Here is a 15,800-nt window from a genome sequence, read left to right on the forward strand (position 1 = left end):
CAATACCTATCTATCGGTTTCACTGGGCGAAAATCACGGTGTCATTGGGGCCACATGCCCTCTGGAGGCTCCAGGGGCATTTGCGCTCCTGCCTTTTTCTGCCTTGAGACCTGCGTTCCTTGCCTTCTTCGACTCCTGGACCCTTTGTCCATTTTCAAGCCAGCATCTTCCTTTCTCCTTCATGTCGCCTTCTTCTCTAGTCTCCACGGTCGAATCTCTTCTGTTTCCCTCTTACAAGGACTTCCGTACTCACATGTAGGACCCACCGGAATAGTCCAGGACAGTCTCCCTGTGTGGGGTCTTTAATCACACCTGTGAAACTCCCTGTGCCGTGTAAGGTCCCAAGGTGGACACCTTTGGGACCGTCACCCCAGCCACGCAGCTGGAGCCGGCGGCTGCTACTCTGACTCCCACCAGGGTGCTCGGGCCTCTGGGTTGACCTTCAGTCACTGAGGACTCTCAGCTTGGCCCCTGCTCCACTTTGAGGCTCATCCGGGGAACTTTTACCTAGCACATGGGGGGTGGAGGGCAGAACAGACAGGTCACACAGCAGAAAGCACTGGTTCATGTCACAGTTGTGCTTCTGGAGGGAAGTGAATAGGGTGACACTTTGTCAGCTTCTGTGAGCCTGAACTGTGCGAGCCTGGCTCAGAGGCTGACCGAGCCCCCATCCTGGACCCCGGAGCCGAGAACCTGAAGTGCACTCGGATGTGTTCACCAGGGCGAGAACCTCCTAACCCAGCTGTGCACATCTCGACACAACCACATATTTTCTTGGAAACGCCATTTATTTTACTAGTGATCTGAAATGAGATTTGAGCCGGTGGTGCCTTTGTACTGATTTTTATACAGCTCTCACAGGGGCTGGTGCACCTGCTGCCCCCCCACCCCAGCTTCAGTCCTGGCCCAGCAGCCTCACCCTCTGTCCTCTGAGCAGGTGGGGCCCAGGTCTGCCCTTGGCGTCATGCTCAGGATCATGGAGACGGTGAGCCCGTGGGTAGCCTGTGGGAGACAGTGAGCCCCTCACGGAGGCTTTAGTGCCCTGACCTTGGAGGTACTGTAATCTTTGGACTATAAGATGCACTCCCCCCTCGCCCCAATTTGGGAGGAATAATGGTTGTTAATGCTGCTGTTGAGTTCCATTTATACTTACATTGTGAGATATTATGTTATTTATGTTATGAAAAATTTTACCACATTTTGCCCTTCAAAAAATTTTTTTTCCCTATTTTCCTCTAAAACCTAAGGTGCATCTTATGATCCAAAAAATAAGTTCTCTGGTTTCTGGTCATTGATTTGATTATTTTGAGACCACACAGCAGGTGTGGACTTGCTCACAAGTTCGGACACTTAGCCCAGGGACAGAATGTGCTCACAGGTAAACTCAAGCCAGGGTCCTTCCTTGTGAGGCCTGACGCTCCTCCTGTGAGTGGTCCCAAGATGAGGAACCTCGTCCCATTTCTTTACTTTTACCTTTCCTGTTTCACACAGAAGATGTTTGGGAATCTGACTGTTCTGTGGACGCCGGCTGACAACTCCTTCCTGCGGTTGTCTTTGAGAACCCCTCAAAAAAGTAACAGGGCTCTTTCCCCAGCGAAGGTCTCTCCCTTGAAACAGGAGGCCCCCGGGGTGGGGGCCCAAGGCTTGCCCTCTGCGGTTTTGCTGTGGGGACTTGAGGTGGGAAGGCCTGTGTGTTGCTTGCCCAGGTTCAGCCCATCCCTGGCGCCACCAGGCAAAACCCGAACTCGCAGAAAGGGCCCAGGGAGCATAGGTTAGAGTGGCGGGGTAGGCTGACGTTTAACAGAACCTCATCACAGGGCTGGGTGTGAGGTTGTGTATGGGATCTGTTGTCTAGTAACCCCGAGGCGCGGTTTAGTCTGCTCCTCATTCCAGGGGGAGCGGACAGGTTAATGGAAGTTAGGCAACTTGTCCGTGGTCATTGGGCTAGTCAGTGGGTTCACAGGAGCCAGAGAGTCGGCCTTAGTCACCCACCCCTCACATCTCCACACCATTACTCACTGTGTTGCTGCGACTCACACTAGGGGGGTTGCAGCGGGACACCTGTGTTTCCAACCTGCCCACAGCTTGCTGGGGTGCACCGGGGGGAACAGAGGGGCAACGACTCTGCTCAGGTGCTCATGGGGTCTCCAGACCCTCGCGGGGAAGCAACTGGAAGGGGAGATCAGAGACTACCAGGCCCTGTACGCCTTCTTGTGAAGTCAACCGGGAACAAACTGTGCGGGGCCAGGGCTCCGGGAGGATGCTCGCTGAACCGGCAGCGTCAGGGACCTTGTTAGAAATGCAAATTTTTGAGCCCTACCCAGACCTACTGAATCGGAAACGCGGAGCCTGGGGCCTAGTGATCTATATTTTAGAAGCCCTGCTGGTGGTTCCGATTCTCACTAAACAGCTCTCCGTGCTCTGTCGTCCTCGGCAAACCCTTCCACCACAGTCGGCACAGACTGCGACTACATAAATAACAGAATATGGGGACACCGGTAACACCAAAAGCACAGGTGCTGGGCAGGACACAGGATGGGGGCAGAGCTGGGAGCCAGCCAACAACCCCTGCCTGGGGCACCCTCCCTGGGGGCGAGGCGCTCTCCCCTGGGCCTACTGTGCACTCCAAGAGGCAAATGAGAGGGCGCTTGGCTCCAAGCCCCGGGGCCTGGCCCCAAGTTACTCCCTTCACCCACCCCCCAAGGCTTCTGACATCGGAACACACCTCCAGACCTGGGCGCACGTGATTTCCTTCATTAGCACCTTGTAGTTGGAATCTTTGTCTTGTAAATCTCTTTGTTCTCACAAAGTCCCGGGGAGGGAGGGGCAGGAAGCCCGGAGGAGTTCTGGAGCGCCGTTCTGTGCTCGGAGAAGAACAAAGCCTCGGAGCGGGAAGGCGCTTTGATCCCAGACTCGGGGAGCTGCTGGATTAAGTGTTTGGAGAGCCCAGACAGCTTTGGCATAAAACAGATCAGTTACATTTCTTTTTTTTTAAAAGACCTAATTCATGTCCTGGAAACGAAAAAGTAAAATGTTTTGAAGGATAGCATTTCCGTAGCTCTGCGAATCTCGGGCTGGAGCTGAAACCCCAGTGCGGGGGTGGAGGGCCCAGCTTCCGGACTGGAGGCTGCCCTGAGGAGTGGGGACCGCAGGTCCTTCCCGCGGGCTGTGCTCTGCCCCAGGCCCTGAGTGGCCCTGGGACCGGACGGGCTGGATCAGGGAGGAACCTGGGGGAAATTTGCTCCTGTATGCGACACCGTTGTCAGACAAAGGGAACTGGGAGTTTAAAAACAAACACTCCTGTACGGAGCACCTTCTCTGGGCCAAGCACTAAGTGTGTTACACACCAACCCAGCGAACGGGCCCCCACGCTGCCCCTGGGGCCTGCGTTTTCTCATACTGAGTGATGGAGTTTTAATAATACTTAGGAGATGGGTGTTACGGGTGTCCCCATAGTCTGTTATTTATTTATTGATAACGATTTAATGATTTCAAAACGTCTTTTCAACTACTGTCGACATGCAGTAGTTACCCTGGTGTTTGGGGGGAGGCTGCTGCATGGCCTGAGCTCACACAGCCAGCTAACTGCGTGGTCGTAGCAGGGTGCAGAGCCTGGAGGTCTGGCTCCCGGGGGGGCCGGCTCTTCACTCTGGGAGAAAGTGCCTGTCCTTAGGGAGCTCCGGTCCACCCGAGGAAGCGATGGGACGGTGCAGTGAACCCCATCGCATCCTGAGCGCTGCAGGCGGGACCTGTGTCTGCCACCAGCACCACTGTTGGTACCACACAGATAGACTCAGTGCCCTTTGGCCAGGCCTGAAGGGCGGGCAGCCTGGTGGGAAAGCAGGAGGGGGAGCCTGGCGCTCAGGGCTGCCAGGGCAGCCAGGCAGAGCTCAGCCTGTGTTCACGGGACCAGTGAGGGTGGAGCTGGTTCTCTAGAACCACATCCTGGAGAGAGAGAGGAGCAAGGTGTGACAGGCAGGCGGGCATTTCCTGTGCCAGGGCAGGGGACTGAGGCAAGAGTGACACAAATCAGGAGAACCTAAGGATGCTTTTGCTTGGTGTGCCCTCATTAGCCTCTTCACCAGTCTGGAAACCCCTGAATCAAAACCTCGTCCCCTGTATCAAAATGACGGAGTTAGAATTAGAAGCGATCAGAGCCGATGGGACTCAGCGGATGTATTAAGTTAATGAGTAAACTTACATCCAAATAGCAGAAGCCAATTACTTTGGTTTGACCGTGTTGGCCTCAGGCCATCCGGGTGTCCCTTGTCTCCCCGCAACTTGAGTCGTACACCCTCTTAATTGTGCCGATTTGTTACCCCTCCGCACATGCCCCCTACCCCCTCCTGTCTTTGGTGGCCAGGTCTCTCCCACAATCAAAGGCTGGTTGAGATGTCATTTCCTCCAGGAAGCATTCCGCGCTGCTCCCAGCCGAGGGCACGTCCTTCTTCCTTTGGTTCCCTTGTGGCAGCGATGGCATCCTGTCTCCCATCCTGTGCTCATGTCATCTCCCGCACTGGATGGCAAGCGCCTTGCAGCCGACGTCCCTGTTTAATTGTGCATCCAGGCACCTAGCAGACCTAGCTCATGGTGAAGCTCGACGAGCAGTTGGAGATTCGTATTAATAGGAATTACACTCATGCCCCCTTAGCCAGGCAGAATACATTCCAAGATCCCCAGTGGATACTTGAAACTGTAAATAGTACCAAACCTTATACACACCATGTTTTTTCCTATACATACATACCTATGATAAGTTTAAATGATCAGTTATGCAGTCAGAGATGGACAACAAAGCCTAATTATAAACTAGTAAAAAATACGATTGTACTATCATCGAAGGTATGTGAACGTGGCATTGTCAAGTGAAACGAGTTACTGGAGCACAAACTTTGACAGGTCTGATCACTGAACCCACTCGCTGCTAAGAGACCAAGGGGCAGGATTTGCTGGACAAAGACAGTCCCCCTCTCCAGCTGGAGGAAGCAGGACGGCGTGAGACTTTATCACTCTACTCAGAATGGCGTGCAATTTAAAACGTATGAGTTGCTTATGGGCTGGAATTTTCCAAGCAGAGCCGTGGATAAAGGGAGATGACTGTACTTGTGTCCACACTCTTGTTTTTCTGTTGCTCGGGCAATTTTGATCTGGAAAAATGCCCCCTGGGGGCGGCTCACAGAAGCTTGAACTCATGGGCAGGAGGGGCCCCCGTCCCAGGGCACCAGCAGTGGACTCTCTCTGCTTCGGGGGTGACGGACAGAGACGAGCTCTCAGCTGGCAGTTCAGAGCATTTGGTATCGTGCATTTCTCATGACGTGATGGGGCGAAACGCAGACTCTGGTCCTAGACAGCGAGACCGGGCCCAGATTCGGCTGTGCCCCGGAATCCCGCGGGCCTGACACGCCTGTGCTTTTCCCTTCCCCCATTGCCAAACCAGCTCTGCTTATCGACTGTTTTAATGAAACCTCCTGGTACCCGCTCAAGAAAGATATATTTATTAGATATGACTGGGTGGACTCTCATGTTGAAAGCATTTGGTGTAAAACACGAAACACATCCAGTCCTCAGATAGCCTTCCAAATGTTTCCTTTGAAATCAGAAAATTACCGAAGAACTTGTGATAAGAAGATGAGAAACAGAATTAAACAGCAGGGATGAGGTCCCTCCCCCCATCCCCCAACAGCCTTGCATGGGTGGGGCTTTGGGAATTTGCAGATCAAATGCAATTAGAAGATTAGAGAGGGCAGGGCCTGGGGTTGGACGGTCTGACCCTGGCTCCACCCCAGAGGCCCTCCGTCTGAGAGCTGGTCAGAGCCTGGTCTTCGGCGTTCTCCTTGCCCCTAACTTACCCGAGGGAGCTGGGGTCATCCAGAGAGCAGCAGAACAGGGCTGACACTCACCCAGTCAACCGCTAAATTTTGATGCCTCCCTGGCATTATAGTGTCTAAATCTGAGCACCCAGGGGAAGTTCGTGACCAAGGCTGGTAGAAATCAACCCTCCCCTCTTCCACTGGAGATCTCCTCCAAGGCCGTTCACCTCCCTTAACTCTGAATACAGTGTGCGCAGAGCTTGCAGTTGGGCTTCTGGAGCCACTGCCTGAATCCAAGGGCTCCCCTCGCCGCGTCAGAGCTGGGTGGCCTGGGGCGAGCTCCTTTACGCCCCTCGCTCAGTCGTCTTCTTGTCAAAGTCAGGCTAGACCACGGTTCCCATCTCCTAAGGTTTTTTTAGGGAGATAATTTATCTAATACGTTTAAGCGTACCTGACAGATAGTAAATACTCGATACATGTTAGCTCTTACTGCTGTCCCGTCCAGACCCATCTGTCTTGACAAGTGGAGAATGGAGAGGATGGGGAGTCAAGTGTTCTCCTCCGAGTTCTTCCTGAATAACTGCACCTTATGGGGGCAGACAGCAATCACCTTCTGAGACATAGTGAGAAATACGTATTTATCTTTGCCCCTGGCTGCCGACACGCAGCTCCTAGACCTGGTAGTGTAGGGTTTTAGTGATCGGGTTGCATCTTTTTTCTAATACCTGGCTTTGATCTTGGTTCCTCCAAGATCATCTCTTACCATTTTCTGGGTGATAGGAGTGTCTTTTGTTCTCATGAGGTGACGCTTAGTGGGGGCGTCTCATGGGCCCGAGCCCTTACCCTGTGGGGCCTGTGCTGACTCTGGGTAGTTGGTGACGTAATTGAGTTGGAGAACCCCCAGGAGGAGTCTGGGAAACGGGAGAGGAGCATGAGTGGTGCGAGGATGATCCCCGCCCGTGTGGTACCAGAAGTGTTGTCAGTAGGAGGCGATGTCTTTCCCTTTTCCCCTTGAAGCGTGAATAATTTCCACACACGTCTGGGCTTCTCTGAACTCCCCACCCCAGGTGTCATTTGGGTCTTTCCCTAAGTTCATCAGTGTTCCACCGACACGAAACGAGACTGCAGACGCTTTCCTGCCCCAGTAGTGAAAGACGGAGGCCAGGCTCTCTCACCGCGAGAGGGTTCAGAGCGTCTGTGCGTGGCCTCAGTTTCTCGATAGGGCTGTTTCAGAGTCGAATTTCAGAGATCATGACACGGGGGCCAATATAACGAGACGGGTTTAAACTCTAGATTTCAAGTTGCTTAACCCGAGAGCCGGGATGGCTCCCCAATTCCCACTGAAATTCCATCTCAAGACCTGCCGCCGTGTAAATATCGTCCCGCCATGTAAGTGTCACCCTTGGATAGTGGAGAAGACTGTCACTCAGAGAAACCGGTGTGCGGGGAGGACTGTGTTTAAGGAGGAGGCGTGGACGGCATTGTTTAGAAGGGAGGGCATGCAGAACCTGGCCTCATGCTGGATTCACTCTGCAAGGCTTGGGGGGTCTGTGCTCCCCTCAACACCAGCAGGAAGATCAAAGTACCCTCTACTCCCTCAGCTCGGAAGTACAGGTTTTGCCTGTCCCGGGATTTTCCTGGATATGGGTACAGGACGGAAGGCATTCCTCAGAGGTGAAACTATTCTGGGGCTGTAGCTCTTCCATGGGACCCAGGGGCCCACACCCAGTATTCTAGACTCACACTTTCCCCTTACTAAAAAAAAAAATAATTGTTTTTCTTTTATCGATTCTAGAGAGAGGGGGAGGAATGGGAGGGAGGGGAGGGAGGGAAAAAGAGGGAAAAAGAGGGAGAGAGAAACATTGATCTTGCATTGCCTCCGGCACATGCCCTGACCAGGAATCAAACCTGTGACCCTTTGATTTGCAGGATGACTCCCAGCCGACTGAGCCACACCGGGCAGGGCTCCCCCTACTTTTGTGATCTGGGAGTCTCTCGCTGAATCCCCTTCTTGGTCTCAGTCCCGTAAGACCTGGGAAATGTTGGGAATCTCAGGGTTCTGGCCTGGTGCCCCTGCCGGGCATGTTTGGGGCTCCGTTTCCTGGTTTGGCTCTCTGTCCACATCCACTGGTCCTTGCTTGGCTTGGCTTGGGCCACCACCTGGTTCTGTTGTCTCTCCGCCTTGTTCTCAGCTCTTTTCTGGGACATCCGCTCAGGCGGTCTGCAGTCTGCTCGGGGGGTCTGTCCCAGGCTGACCCCATCTGGCTTTAGGCTGGTGCAAGTCCCCCAGCCCAGTGGCCCTTAGTATTTTCCTCTCCACACTGGCAGGGGATCCTAGTGCAAGATACCGGGAAGCCCTCCTGTTACTGGAGTCCATGACAAATGGGGCATTTGTTTAATTTCCCACGCCAACTTCAGTTCCTCAGCCGTGTGGGATTCTGGAGTCCTGGCCTGTCCTGTCACTGACCAGCAGCGTCTTTCCTGGCCGCAGGGTAGGGGGTGAGGGCCTAGTCCCACATACGGGACATCCCTGGGTCGATGTGCCCTTCCATCTAGTCTTGCAGGCGCCTGTCTGCAGCCCCCCAGCAGGTGCAGAGTCACATTCTTATTCTTTCCTGCTGGGCCGAGGGGGTTTGGCGCCCCCTCAGAAGATCAGCGGCTTCTTGGTACTTCTCCTGGAACACTGGGATGTTAGCTCACCGAGACGGAGCCTACAGCAGGGAAGGAGAGGGGTGCTGCTTGGGCATCCGCTGTCTCCCAGCTCCTGAGACGGTCTCTGTAGGGTCTGTAGTAGAGTCTGCTTGATTCCTGACGTCCGGACCAGACCAGCTCGGTTGCCTCTCGCACGCTGGGCAAGCCCGAAGGCTTCCTCTAGACTTTCAGGATTTTCAAGGGGTCTTGGTCTCATGACAGAATAAAGGGATTCTTTGGGGGAGCGGGTGTGAGAGGTCGGGGGAGCAAACACACCCAAAATGCAGCTGGGATTGTAAAGATCTATTTTTTTTTTTTACACAAAATACATTTTTTTTCATTCTAATTATCATTAAAAAACTCCCGTGGGCTAACATATTTAATCCCACTTTACAGATGGAAAAAACTTCAGCACATATTAGGGATTTTAACTATGTTGTCCTCTCTCACATAGAAAATAGCAGGCAGATTCGTTATTCTCATTCAGATTTGTAAGATGCCAAACCCATGTTCTTTCCACGGATTTAAAATGGAGTTGGGTTTTCAGGTTCAAAGAGCAGTTTCACTGTGTGACGGACATAGGTTTTTTGATGTCATCTTGATGTCCCTGCTGCAGAAGAAGTCCTTTTCCGTGAGGTGGTTTTACTCTGTACAAGGCAGCTAGGATTCCCACCCAGTCAGTCTAAGTTTCCACCCTGAAAGCATTATGTCGCAGGGGAGATGGGGCAAATCGTCATTTAAGACTTTTTGCAAACCTGGAGTGAACCAACTCCAACGGACAGCTTCAGCTCCTGTGAGTTGGATGGTCTGGTGTCTTAATTAAAACTCGCTAGATTCCGGAACTTATTAGGAGTCTGTTTGAAATTCTGGACTGTCCCAATTTTATCTCCAGAACTGCATTAATTAGCCCCCAAACATTTGCATATGTAATTTGTTTTTCCTTCCGATGCACTGTGATAACAAGCTATTCTTTTACATCATTAAGATGGAAATATATTTTCATGCAAAGCAGACTGTAAGTTTTTGAAGTGTCTAATCCCCTTGTTTTGAAGATTTTCAGAAAACAAGTGCATGACAGACTGGGAGCGCCCTGGGCCTTCGGAGTCATACTTTTAGCACACGGGGCCCGCGGGGCGTTTCGTCTGTGCAGCGGCGCAAGGAAGCTGACCCAGATGAAGCCGTCACGAGAGCTACGGCTTCATTAAGACGCTTGCTGAAGGCCGGTTCCTAATCTGCAATGGTGTTGGGCACAGGACGTGAAGGAAGGAGAGCCGGAACTTGTAACTAACTGGTGTTGGCCTTTACGGTGTCATTGAAAGCCGAACTTTAACAGTTGGTTTTTGTCTTTCGACCTTGGAGGCTCGAGAACTCACAGCCATTTTTAAAAACCGATCCACCGTGATTAACCTCCTTGTCTATAAAGTTATAGTCCGTGAAACTGCCTCTTCTGGCGCTTTTTATTAGAGGAGATTATCATGGAAATACATTTTAAAGATGTTATTAATTTTAAAATGACAAAGAGGAGAAGTTTATCTAATTATGAAATATGTATTTCCGCTGTTTGATAAATAAAGGGAACTCTGATTTTTATTGACTATTCCTGGGAAACTGGTGAATTTCTTCCTTAAATTTATAGAAACACACACCATGGATTTTTATTTTGAACATCGGAAACAACCTTAAGAGGTATTTTATAGAAAGATATTCTTCAGCGGGTCAATTGTCTTTTCTAATATAACTGACTCGATTTTATTTTTTTCTCCTCCATGTTAATGTAATAGAAAAAAAATAGAAACAGGCCCATTTGTACTTCTCTACCTTTTAAAATCCACAGAAAAGTTAGCATAATGTCGAGGGGGCTCAAACGCGGGTGGTGGGAACTGCAGGGGCCTCGAGGAAGGACATGGGCTGGGAATCTGGCTCTTGGCCCCCCTGGGGATGCTCCTGCCCCGGGGAGTGTAACTTTCACGCTCGGAGCCTCAGTTTCCCCTCCTATAATGTGGAGGTAGTAATGAAACCTTCTTGGGGATGGAACCTAGCGAGCTTCCACAGAAGGCATCTCTAAATGGTGATGTTTATGTTTAGCTTGGCGAGGGTACTCACGAGGGTATCTGCTGACTCTTTGTGGACGGTAGGCAGTTGTCTGTGAAGGAGCAGTTAGTTGTCTTTGTTCGGACCGTCTCCCGGGGGCGGCCGAACGAGAATTGCGGTTGGTGGGTGGAAGTCATGGGCCAATCCCTTACTCGTGCTGCCTGGCGCCGTGGGAACCCCGTTCCCGGTCACGAGAGGTGATCTCAGGGCCTGGCGTCCCCAGCCTGTAGAGAGGTGTCAGCATCAGATGGCAGACCAGGCCAGACGACTCCTCGCTTCCTTCTTTGCCTGACGTTCTGAAATTCTCTGACAATCCAACCCTCTAACTGGGTGAAGACCGCATCTCGGATCGTATCCCCAATGTCAGATGGGTCACTTGCCTGACTGACACCTTGTAGACTTGGCCTCCGTGGTTGGACCGTGGTCTCTCTTGGGTCGCTTCCTGGCTCCGACATAGGGGTGTCCAGTATTTTGGCGTCTCTGGGCCACACTGGAAGAAGAGGTTGCCTTGGGCCACTAAATACATGAACACACTAAATACATGAACACTAACAAAAACTGATGAGCAAAAAAAAAAAGTTTTTACGTAAATCTACGATTTTGTGTTGGGCCACATTCATAGCCAGCCTGCACCATGTGCAGCCCGTGACCTGTGGCCCACAGGTTGGGCACCCCTGTGTCTGATGGATCCCCACAGTCTCTGCCCCAGGGAACCTGCACCCAACGGTTTGTCTCTGTCTGTTGGTCTCCTGCAAGCCCTTGCTCCTCCTGCCTCCGCCTGCCGCACCCCCTCAGCCCTCCCGTGCGGACGTCTAACTCCCACCAGGACCAGGAATACCTGCCTTTGATCAACTTCCATTCATTCAAGTTCACTTCACCTCCAAGAAAAGCCGACCCTGGGAAAACACCGCTTTGGGACCAATTCCAGAGTCTCCTCTTCACCTGCTGGCTTCATTTAAGAAGTGGCACAGGGGAATGAGAGTGGGCGTCGCCTGCAGACGCAAGTTCAAATCCTCTCTCTACCACTTGCTACCTGTGAAACCTTGGGTCATGCTCTCCTCATTCTAGGGTCTCCCTTTCCTCGTATCACAAAACCGTCCACCGTTTCAGGAGTTGTGCAGTTTGGGAGAACTAGATGTGAGTCCCAAGCCAGGTCATAGATGAGCACCTGCTCCTGCCACGGCCGCCTCGGCTTGCCCGCCTCAGCATCACCTTTGTGGATGGTTTACGGTCTTCAAAACCATTTTTCTTCTCTTCTCATTTCCTTCCGAAGCTTTGGAGACACTTTTATAACCGGTGACATGAAAAATGGACGTCAAATTCTACCTCTTCCAGGAAGCCTTCTCTAATAAAGGAAGTTATCAAGGATATTAATATCTGTAATAAATGATATTAAACTAATATTCACTCTGGTTTCATTTTTGTCAAACAGAAAAGGGGACCCACTGTGGGAAGGTAAGGGAGACCCTAAGTCCCTATTCCATCCCCGTGTGGTCTAAGCAGACACATCCTTGCAGCTGCCTGTCATTTGCTGCAGGACTCCTTCCTGTTTGTGAGCAGGTGTACGGGGACCTTTTTCGGTGCAGACACACTGAAGGGCCCCTGGAATTGGTTTGTCCTCCTTACAGTGGACGCTGTGAACAGGCAGGTGGTGACACGGAGGGAGAACAGAGTGTTTGCAGTCAGACAGAACTGGGTGTTCAGTCTGCATAATCGAATACCACCTGTGACCAGTGTCGTTGGTCTGATCTAGGGTTAGTGACCTTTGCCTGTAAAGGGCCAGCTAGTAGGTGTGTTAGCCTTTCTGGGCCCCGTGGTCTTGGTGGCAAACACCCAGCGCTGCCGTCGTGGCTCGAAAGCAGCTATGGAGGATGTGTAAGCAAATGAATGAGGGAGCGTGGTGGTGTGTTCCCAGAAAACTTCACTCACAGAACAGAAGGGACGCTCCATGTGGACCGCGGGCCGTCATTTGCAGCTCATGGCCCAGTTGTCCAGGGCTCCACGTCTTCATCACTCACATTCAACGTGGGTGATGGGGTTTCGTGAAGATTAAATAGGGTAACAGAGCAAAGCCTCTGAACGCACATCTTTCCCAACCTGGGGAAAGAGTTCAGGAAAGTTACTTCTGACTGTCCTTTTGTCTCCCAAGGGCCCCTGTACAGGGAGGAGTTAGGGAGAAATGCACACAGAGTTCCTTCTGCGTCCTGGGATTTTTATGAAATTACCCATCAAAAAAAAAAAAAGCAAGAAAGAGAGAGCATGCCAGAGAGAGAAATTGTATGCGTGCTTTTTCTCTGCAAAATCTGACCACAAGAAGCACTGAATCAATGAGATGACACAGTGGATATGAAAAATTGAGTTGCTTTGGTCCCCAGTACACAGAAAACCTGTGCTATTAAGATCAGAAGCAGAAAAGAAGGGGGGAAAGGAAATGTTTTCTATGTGTTATGTGCATTGGCTATTCTGTGACTCCCACGTAATTCATCACAGGAAAACGTTGAGTGCAATAATCCCCTCGTTCAGTTACCACTCTGATCAAGAACAAAGCCATTAGCATAAATGCAGATAAATACAAGGCAAATAATGATATTCCCAATTGCTTCTGTGTCAACCAGCTCAGCCCATCAATCTTGCCTGACTGGTTAAGAAGGAACCGAGAGAATTTATAACCCGGGAAGCTTTCTTTCTAAAGCATTTCTGCCTCACAGAGGAGGGGAGGGGTGAGTCAGCTAGAAAGTTACAGGGCGCCAAATTAATATCCTTCCTCTTCGAGTCCCATCTCAGGTGCCCCCTGGGCCACCGCTGCCCCTCTGGGCCTGGGGCTCCTCCCAGGTGGCATTTCTTCAGGCAAAGCTTACGGCCGTTCCTTGAATTTGGGGATCCCGGTCTGGGCATGCCTTGGGGAACCGTGAGCCCAAGGGCGCTAGTGCTGCACCCGTCCTGCCCGTGGCGGGTTAGGGGAGAGGACTGGGCAGGGTTTCTCCCTTCTCGCCTCTGATGTCAACACTTATTTGTGGTGGTTGGACAAGTTCAGCCCCAGAATTTCTTAGCTTCTGGAAATTGCTCTGCTCACCTCTTCTGCATTTTCTTTATTGATGTCACCTTCTTGTCTGCTTTTAAATAGTGTCCCGGGTCATCTTCCCCCAACACTCTCCCCTCGCTCTGTTCACTCTCCCCCAGGCACCTCATTGACTTTCCAGTTGACACGGACCACCTGCTCCCATGTCTTGACCTCCTGCCCAGCCTTCTCCCATAAAGCACAGAGTTTTAGATTTAACTCCAGGTTGCCCATCAGACACATGGAATGTAACATACTGCTGCAGCTCATAACCCTGCCTTATTCCTACGGAGTTGTTATGGGTAACACCATTCTCCACCCATCCTGGATCAGAAACTGGGCGATGCTGGCTGCTTCCCATTCTCTCAGCCCTGAGGTCCCTACCCCTGTAGGGGGGAAGAACTCCTAAAGATCACGCACACACACTTCCCCCTCGCTTACTAGGTCTCACTCTGCGTGAGGGGCTCGCTGTCTTTGACCTGAGGAATGCCTTATTTTGGTCTCCCTGCCTCTGGTTCCCCCTCCCTTCCTCCCTGCTTTCCACAGTTAATGATTTGGGGTTCCCTGGGCGCTGCGGCAGCAGGACATAAGTAGTGTGTCCCCGTGATGCCAGTGTGCGCAGTCTGCAGGAACCGTGGTGACAGAGTTGGAGCTGGGACCGTGGTTTGCAATCTGACGCAGCCACCCAGGCTTGCCGGGGAGAGAGGTCTCAATAAAAAAAAAAACAAAACACAAAACTCTATTTTTAGTGTCGATGCGACTGGCTAGATGATTTAACTTGCTCAAACCAGCTCTCCCAAGATCCCGCTGAGGAAAAGGCTGTTGGCCCCCATCTTCCAAGTGAGGAAACACCCTGGCAGCCTGTTAGTTTGGAGGGATCTCTCAGTCAGATCGTGACAAAGCCAAGAGTCAAGTCTAAGGCTTCCTGCATATAAAAGTCCCACCCTCGGTCCCCACTGCCCGCTTCTGTGGGGAGGAGACGACAGGGCGATTCTGGTAGACGCGTGGGGAAGAAAGGTGGTGAGACTGGGCACGGGCAGGGTGCGCTTCCCTGGAACACAAGGGCAAGGAGATCAGAGGCTTTTGTCCCCATTTTGTTCCCCGATCTACCCTCGAACCCACAATATTCTCTTCCGAGGGAGCCGCTCAATAAATGTTTATTGAGTGAATGAATTAAATCACAAGATCCTACAAACTGGGTCCTGGAAACTATAGTGTTCTAAAGAGCATCACCTTATACCCTTGTCAATGTCCGTTCTCCTTGATTCTGACAGCTGTGTGGACAGGACTCACTGCCGTGGACTTTTGTTGCCATGGGGACGTGGGCAGTGGATGCTGTACTCACGGGTGTTGGTTGAATGGATCCTGGACCACTGAGCCCCTGGCCTTTTTTTGCCCCACTTGGCACAGCATATCCGAGTTTCCCATGCTCTGCCCATAACCTACTTTACCTGCCCAGGATTGCTTTAGAGTCTGCCCAGGGACCCTCGTGCTGCCGCCAGGAGCAGTGACTCACCCTGGGCCTCCCTCTGACTGATCCACCGTGGAATCCTGGGCAGGGTGTGCGAGCCCAGCGAAGAAGCGACTCATCCTTCCCTTGTTGCTGCACCTGCAGACTGTCCTCTCCATCTGCCTCGTGAGTTATTTCTCTTGCAGGTACAGAACAGCAACGGCAGTATTCCCGGAGAATGGGAATATCCCCCTTTAAATATCCCCCAGCTCTGCCTGTTTGCCTTGGGAGCGATCTCACTTTGCTCTCCCCTGTATCTGCTGGTGTCGGTGTTAAAGCAGAACGCAGGGGGTAGAATCCGATTTCCGTGGCTCAGGACATCGTAGTACGATTCTGTTTCTGTCTCTTATCACCCGGGTGGGTTTTGAGAGGCCACTTACCTTTGCTGATCCTTGGGTGCTTTATCTGTGAAACTGGGCTCATGACCCCTGCTTAGCCTTTTGCTGTTTGACAAGCTGGTGTGGTGTCCTTGGTAGAGGGACTATAGGTGGCCTCTCTATGCATTAGTTTCCTTCCCCTGAGTCCCAGCCCTCCATCAACCACGTCTACACCAACACATATACACCCCCCCTCTGGTTAAATGAACTGGCCCCAGGCAGTGAATTCCAAACCCCTCCTGGGGGTGACTGCCAGGGTCTGG

This window comes from Sturnira hondurensis, unplaced genomic scaffold (assembly GCF_014824575.4).
Source record: "Sturnira hondurensis isolate 20B ecotype Veracruz unplaced genomic scaffold, ASM1482457v3 Scaffold0003090, whole genome shotgun sequence".
Lineage (NCBI taxonomy): Eukaryota > Metazoa > Chordata > Mammalia > Chiroptera > Phyllostomidae > Sturnira > Sturnira hondurensis.